This window comes from Scyliorhinus canicula, unplaced genomic scaffold, assembly GCF_902713615.1.
Source record: "Scyliorhinus canicula unplaced genomic scaffold, sScyCan1.1, whole genome shotgun sequence".
Lineage (NCBI taxonomy): Eukaryota > Metazoa > Chordata > Chondrichthyes > Carcharhiniformes > Scyliorhinidae > Scyliorhinus > Scyliorhinus canicula.
In genome coordinates, this window is record NW_024055438.1 from 18,037 (window position 1) to 22,719 (window position 4,683).

At 44.5% G+C, this 4,683-nt stretch overlaps 1 non-coding gene across 1 annotated transcript; it reads right to left on the reverse strand.

Annotated features, from left to right (window-relative positions):
• Window positions 1-4,296: 4,296 nt before the first annotated feature.
• trnav-cac lies at window positions 4,297-4,369 on the reverse strand. Its single transcript has one exon. It is a non-coding gene; the product is annotated as a tRNA-Val (tRNA).
• Between the last annotated feature and the right edge of the window lie 314 nt (window positions 4,370-4,683).

Genomic DNA, 4,683 nt, shown 5'->3' on the forward strand with positions numbered 1-4,683 from the left:
CTTGACTGACATTGACGCCTTTGTAAACTTCTTTCACCAATCTGGATCTGTAAAGACTTGATTACCTGCAAATGCTCGCATTCTAAGCATTGTCTTGCATCTTTGAATTTGTCGATATATAGGTTTCTGCAACATACCTCTTCATTCACCTGAGGAAGGAGCAGTGCTCTGAAACCTAGTGCTTGAAACAAACCTGTTGGACTTCAACCTGGTGTTGTAAGACATCTTGCTGTTCTTTCACAGGGGCTTAGAAAGAGATTCACAGACAGGAAACTCACAACCAGTCCACACATCAAATTCTGACAGCACTGTTCGAGTTACCAGGACCTGGAGATTATCGACCTTTGTGTGTAAGCATTGAGTTCCATATCATTATCACTCACTGTATAAAATGTCTACCTCCTATCTCCCCTGTAGATCTTGTTCACAATCTTTAATCTGTGTCCCGTATTCCTTTTACAATCTACTGATGGGAACAGTTTATAAAAATCTTTTGCTGGGTTTGCCGTTGTTGTTTCTGGTGCCTGGGTCGATGCCGGGTGGTCCGTCTGGTTTCATTCCTTTTTCATGTTTTTGTTGTGGTTGAATCAGCTTGGACCAGTCCATTTAGGGTCCAGAACACAATTGAAGTCTCCTCCAAGAATCAATTGATCTGGATCCAGGTCTGGGATGGATCCCAACAATTTTTAACAAATGTTTCTGTGAGATCCCCTCATTAAAAGAAAAGATAGAGAAGCAGAATTAGGCCATTCAGCCCATCGAGTGTTTGAGTTTGCTCTGACATTCAACCATGGCTGATGTGTTTCTCATCCCTATTCATCTTGTATTGTAGCTCTCTTGAAATGAATGCGAACATTGCATTTGCCTTTTGAACTTTCCTTGATTTGTTCTTGGGATGTGGGTGTTACCTTGGCCCAATGTTACTAATTGTAGTCAGTTCGCAAAGCATAATTTATATTAAAAATATCCATTTCAATGGGAGGCTTATTACCCAACATGTATAGCAGCTGAGAATGTGTTCTATCCACATGACAGAAGCTCCTCGCAGATGCGCAGAGTCCGGCTGTGACTGGAGCATGTGCTGTTCAGGCTGTGACTGGCGCATGCGCGGTTCAGATTGTCGCTGACGGTGCAAGGAGTGGGAAAGAAACAATCGAGCGACTTTCAGGAATGGATCCGGTTGGTGGCCGGGGGCAATAGAGGCTGCGGAGTGAGCCGGGAGGCTTCATAAATACCCCGTGGAGGCTTCAACTCCCGAATGTTAACGGTCCCGTCTTAAACAGCATCGAACAGAGTGACAGCTGAGCGGTGACAGGCCCGGGTTACCGGCCGCCATCTTTACAGAGGACAATGCACCACGGGGAAGGGGCTGGTTTAGCACAGTGGGCTAAGGCAGCTGGCTTGTAATGCAGAATGAAGACCAGCAGCGCGGTTCAATTCCCGTTCCGGCCTCCCCGAACAGGTGCCGGAATGTGGCGACTGGGGGCTTTTCACAGTAACTTCATTGAAGCCTACTTGTGACAATACGTGATTATTATGCGCTGCGAGTCTGGCCCGGATGCCAACTCCCCCGGATTGAATGCTTGGAGTCTCCAGGATTTTATTTGAATCATTTGTGGGAGTCACTGGCTGGGCCAACATTTATTGCCCATCCCTAATTTCCCTCAAACCGAGTGGCTGGCTCGGCCATCTCGGAGGGCATTTAAAGAGTCAACCACATTGCTGTGATTTGGAATCGTGTCGGCCAGACCAGGTAAGGATGGCAGATTTTCTTTTCTATTCATTCCCGGGATGTGGGTGTCGCTGACTGGGCCAGCATTCACTGCCCATCCCTAATTGCCCTTGAACTGAGTGTATCTCAGAGAGCATTTGAAGGGTCAACAAGCTGACTGTGAATCTGGAGTCACGTGTAGGCCAGACCAGGTAAGGATAGAAGATTTCCTTCACTGAAGGACAGGAGTAAACCAGGTGGATCCTTGCAACAATCGACAATGGTTTCATGGTCATCAGTAAACTTTCAATGAATTCAAATTTTACCTTCTGCCTTGGTGAGATTCATACCTGGGTGTCTGGAAAATCATTGGTGCAGTAAAGAAGATTTTTGTGACTCTGGAACATGATTAGGACTGTAAAAATATTAATTTTGGGTCTCTGGAAAATCATTAGGACAGTAAAAAAGATTTTTGAACATTTCTCTTCAGCGGATATAAAAATATTAAAAATGGGATGAAGGTTGTTTCGCTGACAGTCAATCATTGTCCTTTTTAAAAATAAATTTAGAGTGCCCAATTCATTTTTTCCAATTAAGGGGCAATTTAGTGTGGCCAATCCGCCTAACCTGCACATCTTTGGGTTGTCGGGGTGAAACCCACGCAAAAACGGGGAGAACGTGCAAACTCCTCACAGACAGAGACCCAGAGCCGGGATCGAACTGTGAGACAGCAGTGCTACTCACTGTGCCACCGTGCTGTCCTAGTCAAACACTGTCCTGGAAGGTAATGAGTCCTTTTGCTTCCCAATTGGCTGAGGAAGGCAGTGTGTCACAAGGATGGATGTGTTGACCGATTAATGGCTGGAGGATGGGGGCAGGTCATGTGATCAAACCTCCAGGAATACATTTAATCAAAGTTGGCGAGGAGAGAATGTTGTGAATTTCTCTCCTAAACTAACAGGTTTCTGTAAATTTACAGGATACTGGAAGTGGAGGTTCAACAGACAGGAAACACAAACCAAACGTCACATCGCGATCTGACAGTCACTCAATTCATCAGAACCTGAATTTCAGCAGCATCTGGGTGTGGAAGGTAAAAGGTTTGTCTGTTCTGTCTGTGAGGGAAGATTTCAGGTCTCAGTGTGACTGGAAAAGCCCCGAGATTCACAAACCCTGGTTAGACCAAACCTGGAGAACTGTGTTCAGTTCTGGGCAACAAATCTGAGGAAGGAGAGAATGGCCTCGGAGGGAATGTAGCACAGATTTACTGAGTGATATCTGAACCCTCCGGGGTTATATTAGGCATGACGGCACAGAGAATGGCATTCGGCCCATTGAATCCATGCTAGCTCTCTGGAGCAATCCAGTCAGTCCCATTCTCCTGCTCCATCCCTGTATCCTCGTAGGTTTATTTCCCTCAGATCCAATTTCCTTTTGAAATCAAATCATTCATTGTTTCTATTTTCAAACTCCTTCATAGGCAGCAAGTTTCAGGTCATTGCTGCTCACAGTGTAAAAACATATATCTCATATCACCTCATATCTCCTGTACCTTTTACACACAAGCTAGGATCAGGCCACTCGGCCCCTCGAGCCTGCTCAGCATTCAATAAGATTGCGGCTGATCTCATTCTAACCTCAACTCCACATTCCTGCCTACCCCTGATGACCTTTCACCCCCTTGCACATCAAGAATCTATCCAGCTCTACCTTAAAACTATTCCCACCGAGGTGAGTTACTTACTGCAGGATTCCCAGCCGGTCTTTTAGTGTTAATCAATTTAATATATTAACAGAGACAATCCCAGCCTCTAAACTGCATTAATCGTCATTGAACGAACTGTTAATATTTGTGCCGAGTCAATATAGGAGCATCTATATTCCTGCTCAGTGTGCCGGCAATTTTCAGCACTTCTGCTTCTCCTGAATGCATTTTCCAGCATATATGAGAGCAAATGACATTTGCTTTGTCAGATATTATAATCGATAGCGGATTCACTGGGGGTGATAGTTGGTGTTGAGTTGTGTTATTGTCACTAAACTGGCAATGCTGAGAATCAGGCTGAAGCTCTGGGGACCGGGGTTCCACACGGCAGATTAACTCAGTTCAAGGATTATTCGGGATGTGTGACAATGAAAATGTCAATTATGCAACTTTTCCCAAACACTTAATCGAATGGGATTCGATAATGGATTTACGCGGTTACCAATCCAGGGTTTTTTTTAAGTGTAAAGTAAACATGACAACCACCACACCACATAAAGAGGCACCGAGTTTGACCCTCTGACTGAGATCAGGAAACCAGCATTCTTGTTGCACTGAAGAAACTCCTTTTGAGGGAGTTCAATTCGGCTGAAAACTTAGACAAGCGGCAGAGAAATTGATTTAACATTATTATTCGAATCAGAAAATGTCGCAGCTCGTTGGAAAACTATTCACACTTAACACGTGTGAACTCTCTGACCGATTCCTCCCAGTCCCCATAATGGTGGATTTTGTAGGATTACATTTGAAACGGGTGTAAGGTAACGGATTCGCTTAATGAGTAAACAGAAAACAGTAAGAATACAATTCATCGCCATAATGTGTCTGCCCGGTTTCGAACCGGGGACTTTTCGCGTGTGAGGCGAACGTGATAACCACTACACTACAGAAACCGCTGGCTAATGTTCACTCTAATGAGCCTGTGTAGAAAGCGGACACTGTTCTGTCACTCAGTCACACTTTGGGACCTTTGTTTTTTAGAATTCGGCTGTTCTCATTAGGAATGCTGCAGAGATACTAATAAATTAATGTAACCATAAATTCAATAAGTGGCACTTCGATCACCTCGACCAGCTTTTCAAAAGAACAATCCTTTTGATTAGTCTCAATGTTTTTCTCTGTTTCAACGGCCTTGAGTTTTCTCCATTTCAGCTGATCGTCCAATTCGCTTTTGAAAAAGGAATTTCTGTCGAATCCGTGCCCAGTT